General features: G+C 34.9%; 1 long non-coding RNA gene across 4 annotated transcripts in view; it reads left to right on the top strand.

Moving 5' to 3' along the window:
• The window catches only part of LOC131509916 (uncharacterized), a 171,290-nt gene that overhangs the window by 13,990 nt on the left and 134,468 nt on the right, over positions 1-22,832 (top strand). For 3 of the 4 annotated variants that reach the window (XR_009260790.1, XR_009260779.1, XR_009260782.1), the window contains exons 3-4: positions 3,872-3,971; positions 5,130-5,212. This is a non-coding gene — a long non-coding RNA (uncharacterized LOC131509916). Of the gene's footprint in view, positions 1-3,871; positions 3,977-5,129; positions 5,213-22,832 lie in introns of all 4 variants that reach the window. The other variant, XR_009260786.1, reaches the window with a different exon arrangement.

Below are 22,832 nucleotides of genomic sequence, written 5' to 3'. Positions count from 1 at the left end.
GGATTTGCCCTTTCCATTAGAGCACCACCAGGTATCGAGCTGTGGAGTTTCAGTCTCTGCACTCCACCTGTTTCTAGAGTCTTAATGGAATTTAAACCCTTTCCTTTCTCCTTTCTCCCTTTTTTTGTTCAGTCCCTTGCATACTCTTTCTTTTCTCTCCAGCTGCTTCTGAGCGGGGAGGATGCTTTCCCATACTCTCCCCCTGTCTCCATCCTCTCTCCCCAAACAAAAAACATCTCCTTGCCCTCCGCGGCTTCTCTCTCCCCCAGTTCACCTCTCTGTGCCACGTACCTGCTGAGTTCTGTGGTTCAAGTTGTGAAGATTGTTGTGTTAATCCTCAAGTCAGTTTTCTAGATGTCCAGGTTTAGTGTTGATCTGGCTGTATTTCAAGGACGAGATACACAAAAAAAGCTTCCTTGCTGTTCCACCATCTTGGCCTCTTCCCTGCATTTCTCAATCCTAGGGAGAACTCTGAGTTGGCCATCACATTATATGCTACAGAAAGTGATTGAAAAGGACATTGTGTTGGTTAGTCACTGCTTCTTTGATTTTGCATTTAAAATAATTTTAGAGCCTTTTTTCCTTCCCATTTTTACCGTAATTTCTGGGAGTATTGAGTAAGTTGGTTCAAGTTTCATTAGTTTTTTTTTCTGTACTGTAATTAATATTCACGTAGGTGACACTGTTTAAAGTTACACGTGTTTTTGTTATTTAACATTTCTGTAAGAATAAGAATATATTTCTTACAAGAAATCCAGGAATTTATAGCGGAAATACAGCTTTTTTCTGATGCTTATTATGGCTGACTTCAGCAAGCCTAGTGTCTTTGTAGGCTTTAGAAAAATGGGCTGTTTAATTAATTCTTGGAGGTTTAAAGTAAAATAGAAGTGAAGAAAAAAATGAATACAGTTTTAAGTGGATTTTGTTCATCTTGTAGTTTAAAGCAGCCCATTGTTAATTTTGGAATTCCTTTACAATATTTAACTTCAAGATCACCTTTAATGCCACTGAGATTTACTATCTAAATGAAACAATCAAAATAAGAGACAGTGATGTAAGTAGCAAGCACCTCTTGTCTATTTTCTCTTTGTAGTAAGATAATAAAGCTCAGGTCCAATGATCCAAGCATCACTGTATAGGAGCATCCCATGGCTCATAGCATAAAATCCCAAAGATAATATGTGAAGAATCACACTCTAATACAATAGTAAAAGCCCAATAGTAAGATAATGTATAACATTATGGTTTGAAGAAAGATTATTATTTTTTTTGTAAGATATTGCACATTCAAACATATTGAATGCTCAATGTGGCATTTATTTGGATGGGCAAGGAAAGATTCATATAAATGTTCATGAATGATCACACTGTTGCACGTAATGTTCAGCAACACTTACCTAAATGTTTTCATATTGCCTTGGGAAAATTCATATATAAAGCCTGAATGCACACATTTGAATATATGATTAATGAAAATAGATCTAATTGATATTACTCTAACATGATCTATTCACTCTAATGTTTACATAGGTCTTTGTATTGTTTCCAAATATAAAAATAAGATGTGGTATGAGAGCTTTAAAGATATTTGACAGGTTATTTGAAAGAATGAAGATTTAAAAATGCAAGTGAATTAGTAGCCATTTTATTATTTTTTCATAGATTGAAGAGAGACAGTTTTTGAATGAATGTTTTAGAACCTTGTGAAAATGGGGGTGGCTCGATTAACTCTGAGCACTTGGAAGAGTGCTGTGTTTGACACAAAAGGCACAAGATTCTGCTTTTTTTTTTTTTTTTTTTTTTTATTGATTTTTGGGACAGAGAGAGACAGAGTATGAACGGGGGAGGGGCAGAGAGAGAGGGAGACACAGAATCGGAAACAGGCTCCAGGCTCCGAGCCATCAGCCCAGAGCCTGATGCGGGGCTCAAACTCACGGACCGCGAGATCGTGACCTGGCTGAAGTCGGACGCTTAACCGACTGCACCACCCAGGCGCCCCAAGATTCTGCTTTTTTTATTTTCCATTTCATCCAGTATGATTGCATAGCTGAACAAAAATTTTCCCAATCACTGGATAAAGCTTTGAGGGTAGAGGATAAGAATCAAGGAAGTGTAGGAATTTTACACATTTTAAGTATCCAGGGATAAAAAAAGACAGTAATCTAGCTGGGGAGAATTCCTCACAAATTACTCTAACTCTTGCCTTGGGACCAATAAGAGAGGTTCAGAAAATGACCCCCCAGAAAACCCTAAATATATATCTACAGATTTACATATATATCTGATTCTGCTTGATTGGGAGTCAGAATAGGAACACCTTTACCAAAGTTTAATTATTTAATTTTTGCTGTGTATAATACTGCTTTCTCTTTGGGAATGTTAACACCGAAGGCTAAGGTTGAAAACTCTCTTACCCTGGTATGATTAAAACTGCTTATTAATTGTCACACTAATTGTAGGGTTTTTACACATGATTCTTTGAAGTGTCTGAAATCATTAGCACTCATGAGTTTTCATAGCTATCTTTATGTGCCACTAATATGTAAGGCCTCTGGGACAACAGTAAACACATAGAGATTTAATAACAGAATACAAAAAAAAGAAAAGAAAAGAAAAAGAAAAGCCCTACTGTTTTCCTTTACATCAGCTTTTCAGTGATTCCCTTCTAATGGATTTTCTATAACCTCCACCCCTTCCTCTTCATTACATCCTATAAAATGAGAATGTCTTTGTTAGTTTATCAAACATTTATTTTAAGTTGCCTGTCTTTTTGTCAGTATTTTAATAAGGTGTAAGGGATTAATGTACATGCTATTGTGTCAACTTGGAGGGTGTTTGTGGATAAATGAATATTTCAATTGATGAACTTTGGGGAAATCAGATTGCTCTCTGTAAAGTGGATGGGCCTCATGAAATCAGTTGAAGGCCGGAATAGAACAAAAAGATCAACCTTCCTGATGAAGAAGGAATTCTTTAGCAAACTGCCTTTAGACTTCATCTGTATCATTGGCTCTTCTGTGTCTTGTGCCTGCTAGTTCACACTGCAGATTTTGGCCTCCCCAGTCTCTATAATTGTGTGAACCAATTTTTATATTAAATATCTCTCTGCTCCCCCCATTTCTCTCTCTACATGTATACCTTATTAGTTCTGTTTCTCTAGAGAACCCTAACACAGCTATCATATAAAATTTGGCAGTTCAAGTTAGATAAAAGTATATTTCAGAAAGTTAACCAGGATTGCATTATTTGCTTCTCCTGGTGGTTATATCTAGGTCGTTAAATTCTCTCTGCTTGGATAGCAGAGCTGGCTTAATGCAGAGACTGTATCACTAACTGCATTGCCAGAGAGGGTTTATGACTACACACCAGCCATCTTTCTCAAGATAGTGACAATGAAAGCAGGTTATTTAATATTTGAAATCCCAAAATACCAGCAATAGCAAATGGGGAAGGAAAAGAGATAGAGTTTAAAATGACTATAAATATTAATATCACCTGTTTTAGGAAAAAAGTGACAATATTAGATATAGAATAGCTAGATAGGGCAAAAAACTCCTAAAGTCACTATTAAGGCTTGACTTTTCTTTCACATTTTCCCACTGAATACCTTTCTAGCCAGTAGAATCAGTAAGAATATGCAATGAAACCTTAAATTTTAATTTTTTTTACATAGTTGTGGTTTTGATTCTCCAAACAAGCAACATACACACTCAATGTATGAGAGCATTTTTGGCTATACAGTGTTGCTAAGGTGTACTTCAAAAGTAGGACTCTGCCATCCTAACACACTGGAAAACTGATACAGTCCTTTAACTTCTTATAGATTTTAGAGAAAAATAGTAATTTATCTATTCTGTATTTTTTTCCTCAGAAATGTCCAGAAGTGTTCCTCAGAAAGAATGTGCATAGGTAGCGAGTTTCTCAATAAAAAGCTTCTTCATAAAAACTACATAGAGGACTTATGCTTCCAGGTAAGGTCTTACTTCCTTCCATGAACAGCTAGAAAATTCAACAAAACATTTGTTTTCAGACCATGGGTTTCAGACAACACAGGACTGTGAGAGGAGAGAAACAAGAGTTAACTGTTGTCAGTAAGTGTGGCTTTCTCCTTACAGGCAATTTTTAAAATTCTAGAGCATGGAGGACTAACACAAATTACCTAGTTTAAAGTTTGGAGAAGCCATGCTGGCTGGAATATTGGAAGCAGATTGCAAGTGAAGAGGGAGTAACTCAGAGAAAGCTCTGGAAATCTGCATAAGGATCCTTTGGAGTCTTAGGCTCAATACCAATCTACATGTGTAAACTTAAACACCATGAGAGTAGGCAAAGAAAAATTTCTAGGGGAAAGAATAATTTACAGGTAACTGTAAGCCAAACAATTTCTGTACCTCAAAAAGGGCCATAGATCCTTCAAAAACCCAGCAACGACAGTGAAGAAACCTCATTAAAATCAAGGAACATTGTAGAGATGTAAGGCCATGGTTTAGTAATTGTGCTGAACTACATCCCTAGAATAGATTACTCTAGACTAGGGGTAAGCAAACTAAGAACCAAATCTGACCCACTGCCTGATTTTGCAAATAAAGTTTTTTTTGGAACACAGCTCTTCTCACTTATTTACATATTATCTATGGCAGTTTTTGTGCTACAACAACAAAGTTGATTAGTTGAGATAGAAACCATTTAGCCTGCACAACTTAAAATAGATACTGTCTCACCTTTTACAGAAAGTTTGTTGATTCCTCCTGTAACCACACCTGATCAATAGGACTTTCCTGCAACTCAACAGCCTGTCAGAACAAAGTCCAACATTGTTAAAAGTCAGACAACAAAATTCAGTAATTGAAAATTTATTTTTATTTTTTTAAGTGTATTTATTTATTTTGAGAGAGTGAGCAAAAAAGGGTGAGCAGGGAAGGGCAGTGAGAGAGAGAATCCCAAGCAGCCTTCTTGATGTCAGTGTAGAGCCTGACAGTGGGACTCTGAACTATTAATCATAAGATCATGATCTGAACCAAAATCAAGACTCCAAAGCTTAACTGACTGAGCCACCCAGGAGCCCCAGTAATCAACAATTTAAAGTTTATAATGCCTGTCACTGAATCAATTTTTTTGTTGTTGAAACCAAGATGGATTGCACCGTGGGAAGATTCAGAGCTCCCTTCTTCTGTAGACACTCAGCTGAATGAGAAAACACAAACATCAAAAACAGGTAGGAAAGACTGAAGACACATTTTTTGGTAAGGAACTCCCAAATCCCAGCTTTAGTTAGGCTAGTGTCCATGAGACCTACAAGACTATGGCACACAAAGGAGCAGTTGCTAGTGAGCACAAAGGCACTCTTCAGTAGACATCCTATACCCTGCCCTGCCTCCTGCCAGCTCAGTATGGAGTGAGCAGGCAAAATGGCCCATCTCCCAGTCTTTCCTGAAAGAGTTACATCTGCCTACTTTGAAAGCACTGCCTAAGTTGGCTTCTAATGTAGCATATATCAAGAAATACTGTTTTGTTCCTCATTTTATCTTTAGACTTCAGGGCTTTTGTGATTTTTATTATCATGTATGTGTTCCATAGTTATTTTAATGAAATTTGGAAGATGGAGAATGAAATACCCTTAGAATTTGCCTCACAATTGAGAGATTTACTGTATGTATTTTTGATGTTTGTTTTATTGGAATCATCATTGTCCTAAATTTAGTGGCTGCAGTGCTATATTCATCCTATTAAGAAAGGTTTCTCAACTGAATCAATAAGTCCATCCTTATTCCTTTTAGATTTCCATGGTATGTTGGAAGGGTAATCTGTATGCTTTGGCTGGATATTATTATACAATATTACCTTTAGATCACTTAATACACTTACTTGATTAATTGTATTCAATTTACATTTTAATATAACATTCTTTTTATTATTTTATTTATTTTTTCATCATGATAAGTGCACTCCTTAATCCTCATCCCCTATTCCTCTCATTCCATAATCCGCATCCCCTCTGGTAACCATTGGTTTGTTCTCTCTTGTTAAGGGCCTCTCTTTCTTGGTTTGTCTCTCTCTCTCTCTCTCTCTCTCTCTCTCTCTCTCTCTCTGTTTCTCTCTTTTGCCTTTCCTTGTTTGTTTGGCTTCTTAAATTCTACATATGAGCAAGATCATAATATATTTGTCTTTCTCTGACTCACTTATTTTGCTTAGCATTATATTCTCTAGCTCTATCCATGTTGTTGCAAATAGAAAGATTTCATTCTTTTTATGGCTAAATAACATTCCATTGTGTATATATACCACAACTTCTTTATCCATTCATCTATCCATGGACACTTGGGCTGCTTCCATTGTTTGGCTATTGCATATAATGCTGCAATAAACACAGGGGTACATGTATCCCTTTGAATTAGTGTTTTTGTATTCTTTGGATAAATACCCTGTGGTGGGGGTAGTTCTATTTTTAAGTTTTTGGGAAATCTCCACACCCTTTCCCACAGTCAGGACCAGTTTGCATCCCCACCAACAATGCATCAGGTTTCCTTTTTCTTCACATCCCTGCCAGCTCCTGTTGTTTATGTTTTTGGTTTTAGCCACTTTCATAGGTGTGAGGTGATATTTCATTGTAGTTTTGATTTGCCTTTATCTGACAACGTGTGATGTTGAGCACATTATCAGACACGTCTTTTTATGTGTCTATTGGCCATCTGTATGTCATCTTTGGAGAAATGTCTATTCATGTCTTCTCATTTTTTTAATTGGGTTATTTAGTTTTTAGCTGTTGAATTTTATAAGTTCTTTATATATTTTGAATACTAACTCTTCTTCAGATATATCATTTGCAAATATGTTCTCCCATTTTGTGTTTTGCCTTTTAATCTCATTGATTGTTTCCTTCACTGTGCAGACACTTTTTCTTTTGATTAGTCTCAGTAGTGTATTTTGGCATTTCCCTTACCTCAGGAGACAGATCTAGAAAAATGTTGCTAGGCCAATGTTGGAAAAATTACTGTGTGTGCTCTCTTCAAGGATTTTTATGGTTTCAAGTCTCACAGTTAGTTCTTTAATCCATTCTGAGTTTATTTCTGTGTATGGTGAAACAAAGTGGCCCAGTTTCATTCTTTTGCATGTGGCTGTCCAGTTTTCCCAATACTATTTTTTGAAAATATACTATTTTTTCCCATTGTATATTTATTCCTCCTTTGTTGAAAACTAATTGTCCATGTAGCTGTGGGTCTATTTCTTGGTTTTGCATTCTATTCCATTGATCTGTGTGTCTATTTTCATGATGTACCATACTATTTTAATTATTACTACTTTGTAATATAAATTGAAACCTGTAATTTTGATACCTCCAGTTTTGTTTTTCTTTTCAAGATTGCTTTAGCTACTTGAGGTCTTTTGTGGTTCCACGCAAATCTTCGGATTGTTTGTTCTAGTTCTGTGAAAAATGCTGTTTGTATTTTGATAGAAATTGCATTAAATATGTAGATTACTTTGGGTAGTTGATATGACATTCTAATTTTCATTGGATTACATGAGTCAGGTACTATTACGTGAAAGTTTTAGCTACCTATGTTTAAACTTTTGTCATGATTTTTTTCAACATTATGCTGTCTTTATAAAGTTCATGGCACCTACCTGGAGTCTGATATATTGAATGACCCCAGACCTTGGTATGAAAGACATTTTTGAATCAAATTCTAGCATTTTGTTAGAGCTTTAACAATACAAATTATAACATTGTACTACAGTTCTGAGATGTACTAGAAAATAACAGGCATAAGGCTAATTGTACCAGGTGGTGCATTTCGTTTGTAATGACAAAGCTTATTACTACACGAAATGAGTTTATTGTAAAAGAATGTTAAAGATTCCTATCTAGTGCATCACCAATTTCTTTAATCACCTCCTCATAATGTGCCTTCAACAGCAATACCTGGTGCTGACAAGCTATAAAGAATTAAATATTGAATTAATATTGTGCATTTATTATTAAAGGAAGTATTTAAATAAAGCAAAAGGAACTTTATATCTAATAATCTTCAGTTATGTGAATGAAAAATGAAGAAGACCATATTCTCTTTTAGGGAAGTTTATAGTAATTGCTGAGTTTCTCTAATAATAAAAATTGGATTCAACAAAGTATAAACACAAATAATCATATGTTTAAGAGGCTCAACATTTTCGTGTGTTAATTACCTTCAAAGATATATTCTGCCTCAAAGCCTCCTTACATGCTGAGGAACATATTGAGGAAATATAAACATGTCGTGTAAAATATGTTGTCATATATTCTGCAGTAAGTGGGTTTAAGGAAAGCCTGCCCAAGGCTTAAGATAAAATGAAAGAGTTTAAAGTTTTATCTGTCTATATCAAAAGCAGTAGTTCATTGGTTAAATGAATTATGGTACCCTAGTGAAATACACAAAATAAAATGCATGTGTGTAATAAAATAATGTGTAACCAATAGTTAAGTATTTTATAAGAATATTTGAAGTTAGTAAAATGTTCATAATACATTAAATAAAATTCAGTTGTTATAGAATGATGAGGACTTTATGATAAAAATAGTGTAGATGAAAGTAATATGTAAATGAGAATATGTAGAAAATGAGATAAAGAGAGAGACTGACTGACTGACTACTTAACACCTTGAAAGAATTATAACTGAATGGTAACATCTGGGTAGTGGGATTATGTATTCTTATTTTTCTTTTTATGCTTCTAAAATATTTTAAATTTTCAGTATGAGTATATATGAGTATTAAAATAAGACAATAATACCTGCAAATTTTTTTCGTTAATGATTTTTTTGAAGACAAATGTATTTGTTAATTATTTAATACAGGCCATAATAATAGTTGCTTATTTCAACAGAAAAAAGCTTTGGCTTTTTTTCTAAAATCAGGCAAAAATATTAACCAATCATTACTCTATCTCCTAGGTCTAATAATAAGATGATACTATATATTACAATTATTACAACTCCTAGTCCATCTGCTCCATTTTATACCCATTCTTCTATTTACCTACAAGAAATTAATCCTGTAATTTCTTTATTTCTCATCTCATATGTTAATCCCAAAAATGAGCATGAAGTTTGTGGTGGATGCTGGGTGTGCCCCCATGAGACCTTCATTCCATTAGAAACTAGGAATGTTGCATGATAATGATTGGCAGATGAGTGCTTCTCCCAGAAATGCTTTGTTTGAAGGGAGTTGAGCCCCCCAAGTCTCCATGGTCCCTTCCCAGGAGTGATCAGCTTCTAACAATGGCTAATGTGGAACAACAGAGGGCTAGCTGCTGTGCCTTGATTTAGGGGTTCTCTGAAAGTCCATCCCCATCTCAGATCAACTGTGGAGTTGTCTGATGCTGCTGTTCCTACTGTATCCAATTCTTCCTTTTTGTCTTCCTAATCCTGCTTCATGTAGCCCTCATAGATAATAGTTCCTGAGATGGCCCAATGCACTTCCTACATGCACATCATTGTCTTTGGGCTTATTTTTCAGGGAACACATCAAATTGATTATACAATGCTTCCAGTGAATATTTCCTGGAATTACCCAGGAAGTATTAAGGACCTACATATGAAGGGGAGCCTATTCAGCGTATTTTTGTTCAAATTCCAGTTGAGAGAAATGTCTTTTCTCTTACCCTCATAGTTAATATGGCAAAGGACCCTGAAGTAAGTAGGGCATTTCAGGAATGAGAGACCTGTGGTCTAAGCAAGCTGACAGACAGAAACTATTTCTGTGGAAAATAGGTAAAGCTGTCTGTCAGTATATTGCAGAACATATCATAGGGAAGCAAAGTCTCTGTGGAAATACACTGATGTGGATTCTACTTAAAGTGAACTTTTTTTTATTTCAAAGGCTAAGTATTTAGTGGTAATGACTCATAAAATCATTATCAGAAGGAAAAGTATCAGCAGAGTTGGGATAATTTAATTGAATTCAATTAAAAAACACTAAATTTGTACAATATTTTTCTAGCACTGTTCTGATGCTTGAAACAGAGTAGCAAAACATGTGGATTAAAAATAAATAAATAAATAAATAAATAAGAAAAAAATCTACTTCATTACTGATGATAAGTGTTAAGGATAAAGATAAAGTCAAGGAAAGTAATAGGTAATGATGGCTGGAGTTTGAGATAAATAGGAGGAAGAAAGAAGGAGTAGGAATCTGAGCTAAGACATGAATGAGTAGATGGAATGAGCCATTATGTTATCTAGGGCAAGAAAATGAAAGATGAGTTTTAGAAAAGATTATAATAGAGATTTTATGGGGAGTAACATGGGTTAACATTTCTTCCCTTCTTAATGAGATGAAATGCAGGGCTCCTTACCTATTACTCACTCACTCCTTAATGTTCAAACCCCTCACAGCCTCAGCCAGTCTTGTCTGATATCCCCACTGTTCTTGAAGCCTGCTAGCTAAATTTAAATGTTATTCAGGCTTTGAAAAGAAGGAAATCCTGGCATTCCTGATAGTGTGGATGAACTTAGGGGACATTATGGAAGTGAAATAAACCAGACACAGAAAGGCAAATATTACATGATATCACTTACATGTGGGCTCTAAAAAAACTTGAACTTAGAGATAACAGAGAGTAGAAAGTTAGTTGCCAGGGGATAGGGGGTGGGAGACATGAGGAGATGTTGGTTATAAGGTACAAACTTACTTATAAAATGGGTAAATTCTAGAGATCTAGTGTACAGTGTGGAAGGTATAACTAATTATCTATTGTGTACATGTAACTTGCTAAAGGTTAGATCTTCAGAGTTCTCACCGCATGCATGCACATGCATGCACACACACACACACACAATTTCTAGGATTTTAGGTTTTTGAGTAAAGCTTTTTTGTTCACAGCACTGTGTTTTAAGAAATTCCTCTGGTCAAAATTCTATAATTTCCTGTGGTATTTCTGCAGCATACTTGTCTATTAACATTCAAAATTCAGGTATCCTAAATGGATAAAACCAGATAAGCACTACACTTTATATATGTCATCTTAATTCTGGTCGTTTCTGCCTGAGTTTCTTAGATCTTTACAAGTTGCTTTCCTTCCTAATGCATCCTTCACTATCGTATTCCCTCTTTCATCTGTTTCTTAGGGTGATTTTTGCATCCTTAGTGAATGCCATCCTTGACACTTTCTTTCATAAGACTCGGGTTGGCTCGTGGCCCAGGAGACAGCAAGTTACACTGGGTTTTCTAATATACTTCAAAAGCTCTGAATTGCATTCTGACATCAAAGAGCCATAGAATGATAGAATGACAGCCCTAGATAGTACTTTGAGAACTCATCCAGTTTAATCCCTCTCTTTCTAAAAGGTTGATAATTGCAGTCCAGGTAGTAGCTATTGTATTCATTTTTTTCCCCTTTCCTTTCACTCAAGCCAACATGAACGACATTTCACCCATCTCACAAGTTACCCTATTCCAATATTTAAATTCTCATGGAGAACTATTTATTTTTCTCCATCTTTTAGGCAATATATATTTCCTTAGTATTTTCTCTTTCTCAAGCATTTTGAGAACATGAGAAACAACTTTTTAGTACCACTGTCATATAATGGTACTAATTTTCTATTATAAGATGGTCATTATTGTATTTTTTTTAAATTTTTTTAACGTTTACTTATTTTTGAGACAGAGAGAGACAAAGCATGAACGGGGGAGGGTCAGAGAGAGGGAGACACAGAATCTGAAACAGGCTCCAGGCTCTGAGCTGTCAGCACAGAGCCCGATGTGGTACTCAAACTCACGGAACGCAAGGTCATGACCTGAGCTGAAGTCGGCCGCTTAACCAACTGAGCCACCCAGGTGCCCCGGTCATTATTGTGTTGAGATGTCTTCACTGGTAGAGCAGGGACAAAGTTCATGGTCTATGGACACAAATTGCCAAAGTAACATTTTAGGTTTCATAAATATGCTTACATACTGGGTCCCAATTTCTCCTTCTACTAGAAAATTAGTACCAACTTCAGGTAAAAGCAGTTTTCTCTGTCTCTGCTGTCCTCTTTCTCCCCTCTCTCTATTCCAGTGGTTAGGTAATCAGTCAATTAAGAGTTTTCCCTTGTCTTCCATTATTCTCCCCCTCTCTCTTCTGGGTTTGGAAGGTGAGTAAAGGTGGGCAGGAACTTACATGCCAACTGTTGAATTGCCCTCATGTTTGCTCTCTGTTTGCCAGGTTAGTGCCATTACCTTTATTCAATAGAGACGCCTTTTTATACCTACATTTCTACTCTCAGCTTCAAGTCTTGGGGATGCAGAATACTTGGAGGTATTCTCTCAGGCCATTTCAGATTCAAAGAAAATGGTGGTGGCCATGTGCAGAGAATGAGGGTTTCTTTTGTTTCTACATTTTTGCTTTATTTGCTTTTGTCTTAGTTTTGTTTCCTCAGGTTTCACGTGGCATATACGATATTGCTTTTCTTTACCCTGGAATCTATAAAAAGTGTATGGGTATATCTCCCTACACCTACTTCCTCAAGAGCCCTGAAGGATAGGGAAAAATGCAAGTTCACTTCTTGTATGAACATACACTTTGATTTTCAATTTTTTACTATGTATCATGCTATTTTCTATTTTGGAGTTGGAAAAATGACCTTTGATCCTTCAGGCTATAAATTATAGTAAAAACCTTTATGCGCTGAGTTATCAGATCTGAGAGGGATGTGAGTGCTGCCTAAGTTTCTGCTCTTGTAGACTCCATGTGGCTCTGCAGTCTGGTCCCGAGAACTCTAAGCCATCCTGAATGTCTGCTGTGGAACTTCTCCTCCAGTCCGGCTCTCCCCTCAAAGTACTGTTTCTTCCAATTTGCCCAAAGTCAGCAAAATTACAACCTCAAATAACTCTTTTAGAATGAGTATTCCTTCACTATTAAGATGTTTTGTTCTATTACCTACTCAGACTTTCAGATAATTTATCTTTATATATAGGGTTTTTGTTTTGTTTTGTTTTGTAGTCAGGTTATGCTTTGCAATATAACCCTTTTGAAGCTTAGATGACTTCCCTTTACATGCCATAGTGTACATCTCATAATGAATTACAGTAACACAAACTCAGGGGTGCAAAAATTTAATTGTATTTATTTCTATATAACAGAAATAATACCTATGTATCTATCAAATCTTTATTTTCCCCATAAAGAAGAAACTTAACCTAGTAATTTCCAAACAAAACTATCATTTTGGGAATTAAAGCCAATCTTGGAAACTTAAGTTTAAAAAATTTCCCTCTGTTTTATTATACAAAATCCTAACTTTGTCTTATATCCCTTTATTTTCCAGCTTTGAATACATTTATTTACCATTAGTGATAGGGACTTTATGTATACTATATTAAGTATATGCTGTATAACATGTACTATCTCTCTCTCTCTCTCTCTCTCTCTCTCTCTCTCTCTCTGTCTCTCCCAATCTCTCTTCCCTGACTATGTATGCATGAAAGTGTATGAGTTAGAATCCTGAAGCTACAATCATTCTGGTTGTGTCTAGAGTGGTGTTGGTGTCAACACAATGCAGTCTTATTGTCCAAAGTAACTTTCAAAAACTTACATTCTTAATTCATATTTCTCAAAAAGAGAGAAGAAAGATCAATGCTTAGTGTATATATCCACCATTGCTCTCATTCCAAAGCTTCTCTTGTTCCTTCCTCTTTATTCTTCCTTACCTCTCAAAAGAAAGAAACTCCAGCAAACCCAGCACTAGCGTTCAGGGCTCACACTGAGGCAGTCACTTTCTGTAGTCTGTGAGCTTAGTATAACATCATGTTGTACACATTTCAGCCTATATTTATAATATATTGAAACCCAGACAAGTGTTAATGAAGAAAGTCCAACCCATGAAATGCATTTTTCCTTCTTACAAAGCGAGGATAAGACTATTGCAATCTAAGTAAACCTGTAATTTTGAAATAAAATAGCATACTTTTTGTAAACAGATTATTAATTGATGACCATAGCTGATCATTTGTTTCAGATTTTTTTTCTTCCAAAACAGTTCTGAATTATTTATATTATTTTCCTATATGTGAGGCCTTATGGTGGTATATCATCTCCCCAATGACTCTGATGTTTTCAATTTTAGTGAAAGGTTTGCATACCACTTTTATCCAGCAAATAAATCACTAAAAGAGAAAGATGATATAACCATTTCCTCTAGCAAATACAAAATAATTTATCTTAGCTCATTTTAGTTATGCTCTTCTGTTATTGGTGTCAGCAGCTTGTGTCTGTTGCAGCAAGATTTTCTCTGATTTTTATCAATGGGTTTTCTTATGAACATTGCACAAAAAAGTGTATTTGTGTGTGTATGTGTCTGTGTCTGTGTCTCTCTTCCATTGGTATTGATAGCCACTAGTGTTTTCCTTATTTATCAGCCCCTCATTTATAGAACTATTCTTAATCCCTCAGTATTGCTTCAAATATTTTTGCCAGACTAGGCATTTTGCCTATTTATTTTCATTTTTATTACTTGTACACCATCCAGTTTCCCAGAATGTATTGAGAGAGTATCTTTATATATCATTAATTATCCTTATAATTTAGTTTAATATTAATTTTTATTAAAAATATTGCTGGGTACATGTTGATGCTCTAAGTCTACCTTAAAAATAGTTTCAATTATCCTTTCAGTTTTTAGCTTTTTAAAAAAGTTCCCAATCTAAGACAATTTTGCTGCATCAAACGCATTGTGACTCTTTTCATCCTCGTCTAGCGACTCTGCTAGGTCTGCCTGACCTGTGATCAGATTTTCATCCCTCACGTGTCTGAGCCAATGACATGCTAATACTAAGCCCGTTGTACTTACCCATTTATGATCCATTTGGGCAAGGAGGTAAAAGAATGTACCCTGGGAGATATTTCCCTTGCTGTCACTGTGCAACAGCAGCCCTCTCTGCTCCCGTCATGGCAACTACCCCTGCTGAGACAGTGACTCCTCTTCTTGCCTGCTGATTTCTTTGCACAGGATTCCAAAGTGACCTCATAGGAATCATAGCTTATGGGAATCTTGCTGTAAATCTGCAGAAAACATTCTCTCTTTAGAAAATAACAGCTTCTATTTCCATAAAGACCAAAAATTCAGGGACAGGAAGCACAAAGTAAATCACTGGGGTGATGCTAAGCAGGTGTGGAGGCACGATTCTGGTCCCCATGATTCATCCCCTAGTGTGATGCCTGTGATTATGTTCCTAGGCAAAAAGGGAGTGAAAGTTGCAGACGGAGTTAAGATTGTTGATATGCTAACCTTAAAATATAGAGATTATCCTAGATAATTTTGGTGGGTTTTACATGGTTATAAGGCCCTTGAAAGCATAAGAGGAAAGCAGAAGAGTCAAAGAGGTGGGATGGTAGAAAAGGTGAGAGAGATTTGAAGCACGAGAGACTCAACGCACTGTAGCTGGTTTTGGAGATGGAAGAAGGGGACTGCCCGCTAAGAAATACCCGTGGCATCTAAAACCTGGGAATGACTCTCAGCTCACAGCCAGCAGGGGAAAGGACTTCAGTCCTACAGTGGCAAGGGACTAAAATCTTCCAGCAAGGTAAATAAACAAGGAAATGGATTATCCCCTAGGTCTTCCAGAAGGGAATACAGCCCTTTTGATACTTTGATTTTATCCTAGTGAGAACTTCACCATATGTCTGACCTACATAGCTCTAAGATGATAAATTTGTGGGATTTCTTAAGTGTCCCATGGCGTCTTTAAAAAGGAAAATTATCATTGTATACCTTTTTTTCCCCCCCAAACGTGATATCAAAGCATTCTCTATAAGGGGATAAGCCAAGTACAGAGCATCCTTCAATGTTTAAATGCTCATTGAGAATTTAAAAATCCACAACCTTAAGCTAAATACAAAGTTCTTTATAATTATAATTCTAACACAGCCAACAAAGAAAAACTTTAAACTCAAATGAAAACAAAACACAAAAACTAAAACTTTCATGTTCAATTGTTATTTTCATGTCACGATTTTTATAAAAGGAAACATTATATAACTGTTTAAAAGGCCATGCAGAATAAAATGTATATTGCTTTAGGAAGAAGTAACAGCCAACTGGTGTGACAAATATGTGGAGCGTTCACCTTTTGGTTTGAATTATTATGTATCTGAAGGCTAATATACTTAGAAATTAATGGTCATTTTGTTTTGATGGTACTTAGTTTTTATTTTTTTTATTTCTATGTTGTTTGGATATTTTGCAGCCATTATTATTTTGTTATAAAATGAAACTCAGAGTTCTATTATCTGCACACAAAAAGTGACAGAGCCATGCACACTACTTAGGGTAGGCTCTCTAGGGTGTATATGGCCTTGTTGAGTCACTTTGGCGAATCTTGCTATGACAAGCATATCTGATGGGTTTTAGAAGCACAAAATAATATTCTCTCCCATACCACACAAGAGGAATCTTGCTAATATATTTAAAATATATCTTTAGTTAAGAATATACTTGAAAAATATGTTAGTTTGCTTTGCAATGTTATTTACTTCAAATCATGCTAAAACATTTTCTGATTTTTTAATCACAGTTTTGTTTTTAAGCATATACTATATAGCATCACTGCATACAGACATACTGTATTTTATTATTAATTGTCTTTATGATAGCTCAGTTTTCTTCAACTTTTGCCACCACAAACAAGTAACATATTCGGGAAGCCATTGGGGATTATATCTTGAACTAAGCCTTGATACACACACTTAATTTCATAAAAAGAAAACCCAGAAATCTCTCTAAAAGAGTTGCACAGATTTATGCTCTTACTGTCAGTAAATGTTTCCATTTCTCTATATTCCACTAGCACTTGTTATTATTCAATAATTTCAGGAAAGTGTACTTGTCATTTGATAATTTCTTCATAAACTTGTTACTTTTACTTACATTGTCTTTGGTTAATGAGAAATTTTTCATTTGTTATATAATAATATTTTTGCTTTTATAGTTAATGCTTTAGGGGAATTTTTAAGATATGAGAAATATGAGAAAAAGTCCTAACAAGCTTTGAGCAACAGGCATATCATTACATATTTAGTTATCATTTGACCTGAATCTCATGATCAACGCAATCTTACTATATGATAATTTTGAAGGATTATCCTCTCGGATACAGAATATCTGTTTGATTTGTTTAAATATAAGTCATATAGTTTCCCTACATACATTTCAATAAATGTCATCATATTCAAAGGAAATAAAGATATTTCCAAAAATCATATTGTTTTGAGTAGTTGCTAAATCATACATTTGTCTAGGACAATGGTAAACAAGATGGGATTTTGGAATAACAGATAAAAATAGATAAACCAGAACATATGCTCATGCTACCTTGAATAACATTAAAGTTCTTTCTGACTGCATATGTGGATTGCTTTTCTGTGCTGTGTGTTTGTTTTCAAGCACTGTCTATGAAGTGTGGAGAGTCAGTGGAAGAGGTTAGCTAAAGGCACTCCAATTAGATCTCATCTGTCTGAGGGCTGGTGTATGCTGGGCTCAACAGTGTCTGAGGCAGTATTGCTTGATAAGCATCTTATGATTCAGAAGGATGTGAACTTATAGATTATTCATTACTGAGAAGGGATATCCAGCCTTCTCTTACTTATCTAAGCTTTTTGTAGCATTATTTCTCAGGTTATTACCAGTACAGATGATATAAATCAGTAGATAATTCTTCTTGGCCTTTCCTAACCAACACAGCAGTTTTTGAATTCCAGTGACAGAGATAAATAGGGAGGTAGAAAGGTAGGCTTCAGAGTTGTTGTGAATTGTGAATGTACCTACTTTGCCCTTCCCAGTTTGGACTTGCTATTTTGTACCAGTGCAAAATGCTTGCTGGTACAAAAAAAAAAAAAAAAAAAAAAAAAAAAAAAGACTGAGAAACTCATTAACGAAAGATAGTTCAGGGATTCTGGGTACATAGAAGCAATTGGCTGAGCAGCAAACTGTCTTAGGGAAAACATATACAAATAATCATTATTTATGGTCCAAGAATAGTGTTTTCTTTTCAATTTCTATCATTTGGCAATTAGTTATAATTTGTAAAACATCTAAATATATCAATTCCAGGTAATACTTTTCTGTTTTTTTGTTTTTACCAAAAAATTAAATGAATAAATAAGCACACAAATGCTATAAAGAAACAAATATGTCTTGCACAGTTATCGACTTATAATTCAGCAGACTCTTTTAGGTCACTGAATTACTTTTAATAAATAGCACCATTACATGACTAAATGGTCTTCAAGACTTGACATAAATCCTCTAAAGAATAGTTCACATTAATGTCACTATTAAATTTATCCTTTCTTATTTTATCTCTCTCTGCTTCTCTGTCTCTCTGTCTCTCTTTCTATCTCCTAGCTGACTAGAGGAACAAATCACATAAAAGCATTTAACACAACCCAGAAATTGTATGATATTATAGGAATAAACATTATTTAAAAATCACTCTTAGAATTTTAATAAAAGCAAACTGTATTCTACCAATAAAAACACAGCTTCAAATTTTGTTAATAGTTTAGTTCAGTTGGCCCTGGAGAATAAGTTCTACAATTTCACAGTGAGGTTAGAAGTCCTTAAATGATAAAAATAAAAGTGCTTAAATGTTTTTTGCATTCACACAATTTCTGACTTACTTTCATCTTTATATATAATTAATAAGCCATTTTAAAACCTTTTTGGAAGAAGGCAGTATGGCTAAACACATAAGCAAGAAGATACTTAATATTTTTATGAAATTGCAATCAATTTTACCATTCTATTTACATTTAAAAGATCTTTATAGTCATTCTCCATGTTCCTAAACAAACTGTGATAACTTGACAATTAAGTTCAGTTAGTCTAAATTGTCAACTATTAAAACTTTTGAATATGTTTTATACAAAATGGTGTTTTAAACTATTAGGATAAGTAATCAAATTCTATAATTTTCTAAATCTGCATTTCATGCTATAAAGAAACAGCCTTGTGAGAGTATATATGTGTGTGTGTACACACACACACACACACACACATATATATATATATACACAAAATGTCAAACGGAAGGAATGTTCAAAGATCTATTCTTATTGCACTGATGTTTAATACAATTTTATATTTTAATATGCTCAGTTTAAATACAATTACTACAAACCTTAATGCTGGTTGGATCATTGTATGTAGCTTTTATTGATTTTTATATGTTAATTAAAAATTAGATAAATATTAATATTTTAATTTTATTATCCAAATTTATTCTTCAATTTTGTTTACAATTTAATTGTACTTTTACTCACAAATTTATGTCGTAGGATGGCTTCTACTTCGAAGTTTCACCCTATACCTTTATTAAGAAAAAAAAACATTTTGCATTGATTTATTTTTCTGCAATACTCTTTTCAAAGAAAGTAGATTAGTATTATATTCTTTAATTTACAAATTTCCTACACTCCACTCCCAAATACCACCACCAAGAGCACTGCCAAGAAATCATTTCAGTGAAACTATTCTACAAAGGTAGTAAACAGCTGTACCAATGCCCTGTGTGTAGGGTGTTATCATTCAGCATAGTCCTTTTATAGATCAGGGCAATGGCATAAAAAAAATATTAGTGATTGTATAAAGAACACACAAAAAAATAGTATTTAAACCAAGAGTCTTGATGTACTTGTCAGTATTTTTCATGTAAACATGTTTGGGGGAAAGAGAGATAATATTTTAAAGCATATTGTGAACTTAAGAGCACCTGGGTGGCTTAGTCAGTTAAGTGTCCAACTCCTGATTTTGGCTCAGGTCATGATCTCACAGTCCATGAAGTCAAGCTCCTCATCAGGCTCTGAGCTCACAATGTGAAGCCTGCTTGCAATTTTTTTCTCTCTCCCTCTCTCTGTGCCCCTCTCCTGCTTGTTTTCTCCCTCTCTCTCTCAAAATAAATAAATAAATTAATTAAAAAAAACAAAAAGAGCTTATCAATCAAGCATCCCATTCAAAGATATTATCTCATTGAATGTAGAATGTGCTTCTGAGACTTTTAGGCCCAACATTGAATGAGTCCTCTGCTTCTTATGTGATTATTGTCTACTTTTTATGAATTTGTAACTTATCTGACTATAGAAAGTAGAAATAATAAATAAAGGCTATTGAAAATGAAAATTTAAAACCATATCCACCATACCCATCCTATCATTGGTTGATCTAAAATTAAAAGTAAATATTAAGTTGTTAAAATAAAAGAAAATAATCTCAGTTCAAAAGAACTTATTCAATATACACAATATACACATAGATAAGAATCTTTCATATGAAAATAATCATTTTCATAGATTTTGGACACTAACTCTTTATCTGATATGTCATTTGCAAATATCTTCTCCCATTCTGTGGGTTGCCTTTTAGTTTTGCTGATTGTTTCCTTCACTGTGCAGAAGCTTTTTATTTTGATGAGGTCCCTGTAGTTCACTTTTGCTTTTGTTTCCCTTGCCTCTGGAGATGTGTTGAGTAAGAAGTTGCTGCGGCCAAGGTCAAAGAGGTTTTTGCGTGCTTTCTCTTCAAGGATTTCGATGGCTTCTTGTCTTACATTTAGTTCTTTAATCCATTTTGAGTTTATTTTTGTGTATGGTGTAGAGAGTAGTCCAAGTTCATTCTTCTGCATGTCGCTGTCCAGTTTTCCCAGCACCACTTGCTGAAGATACTGTCTTTATTCCATTGGATATTCTTTCCTACTTTGTCAAATTTTAGTTGGCCATATGTCTGTGGGTCCATTTCTGGGTTCTCTGCTCTGTTCCATTGATCTGAGTGTTCTTGTGCCAGTATCATATTGTCTTGATGATTACAGCTTTGTAGTATAGCTTGAAGTCTGGGGTTGTGATGCCTCCTGCATGGTTTTCTCTTTCAAGATTGCTTTACCTATTCAGAGTCTTTTCTGGTTCTGTACAAATTTTAGAACTTATCAAACTCAACACCCAGAAAAACCAAATAATCCAGTGAAAAAGTGGGTAAAAGACACGAATAGACACTTCTCCAAGGAAGACATCCAGATGGCCAACCTACACATGAAAAAATGTTCAACATCACTCATCACCAGAGAAATACAAATCAAAACTACAATGAGATATCACCTCATACCTGTCAGAATGGCTAACATTAACAACTCAGGCAACAACAGATGTTGGCAAGGATGCAGGGAAAGAGGGTCTTTTTTTGCATTGTTGGTGGGAATGCACGCTGGTGCAGCCACTCTGGAAAACAGTTGGAGGTTCCTCAAAACACTAAAAATAGAACTACCCTACATCCCAGCAATTGCACTACTAGGTATTTATCCACGGGATACAGGTGTGCTGTTTCAAAGGGACACATGCACCACCGTGTTTATAGCAGCACTATCAACAATAGCCAAAGTATGGAAATAACCCAAATGTCTATTGATGGATGAATGGATAAAGAAGATGTGGCATATATATATATATATATATATATATATATATATATATATGATGGAGTATTACTCAGCAATCAAAAAGAATGAAATCTTGCCATTTGCAACTACGTGGATGGAACTGGAGGGTATTATGCTAAGTGAAATTAGAGAGACAAAAATCATGACTTCACTCATATGAGGACTTTAAGAGACAAAACAGATGAACATAAGGGAAGGAAAACAAAAATAATATAAACACAGGGAGGGGGACAAAACAGAAGAGACTCATAAATATGTAGAACAAACTGAGGGTTACTGGAGGGGTTGTGGGAGGGGGGGATGGGCTAAATGGGTAAGGGGCATTAAGGAATCTCCTCCTGAAATCATTGTTGCACTATATGCTAACTAATTTGGATGTAAATGTTAAAAAATAAAAGAAAGAAAATTAAAAAAAAGAAAATAATCATTTTTAGTTTTTGTATTCTTAGGTCATTGGCATTTAATTACTCACGACTGGCTCACTTATAAGACAATGTAGCACATAGCACATATGCATTGCTGTTTATTACAATGTCCTGTGCAAGTACTTTTTATTTGGGTAGGCATTCACTCCACCAAACTTGCAAAGAAAATGTTGGTCTTCATAGGATTTTTTTTCCAAAGAATTAAAAAAAAAATGCATACAGAGATTAGTGTCAATATAAAAGGCAAACCTATAGTACTCTTCTATGTCTAAGGAGACAGAATTTTCACTGCAGAAAAAGTAAAAAACTTGGGGCGCCTGGGTGGCTCAGTCAGTTAAGCATCCGACTTCGGCTCAGTTCACGATCTCACAGTTCGTGAGTTCGAGCCCCGCGTCGGGCTCTGTGCTGACAGCTCAGAGCCTGGAGCCTGCTTCATATTCTGTGTCTTCCTCTCTCTCTGCCCCTTCCCTGCTTATGCTGTGTCTCTCTCTGTCTCAAAAATAAATAAACATTTAAAAAGTAAAAAAACTTTATAATACAAATATGATTAATAACTAAATGTAGGAAGCTTATTTGGGGTTAACAGATATTAACTCCAAGAGACCATTTAACAACTAAGCATAAATACAAATGTAATTCATGATAGCTAGGGTTGGCTGACCTTGGTGGACACATTAAACATTGTAAATTTCAAAGCCACAAGAGAGATTCTAGAAGATTCAATTCATTGTCATTCCCTTCTCCATCTAAAATGTTCAGTGTACAGTGAAAGAACAAAGTGAAAATGTACACAATCACAGATATTGTCCAGGAAATGTTATTTAACATACTTTTCAAATGCTAAAAAATGCATTGCTTTCAAACATCATTTTTTTTATTTTGGGAGAGAGATAAGCAATATTCAGTTTCCTTTATAATTAAAGGTCATTATTGGAAATGTAACCAAGATGTTAAAAATGGGCTTTGATTTCTTAAG

This window comes from Neofelis nebulosa, chromosome 1 (assembly GCF_028018385.1).
Source record: "Neofelis nebulosa isolate mNeoNeb1 chromosome 1, mNeoNeb1.pri, whole genome shotgun sequence".
NCBI lineage: Eukaryota > Metazoa > Chordata > Mammalia > Carnivora > Felidae > Neofelis > Neofelis nebulosa.
The sequence above is the reverse complement of the archived record's forward strand: the minus strand, read 5'-3'. Positions and strand labels throughout refer to the sequence as shown.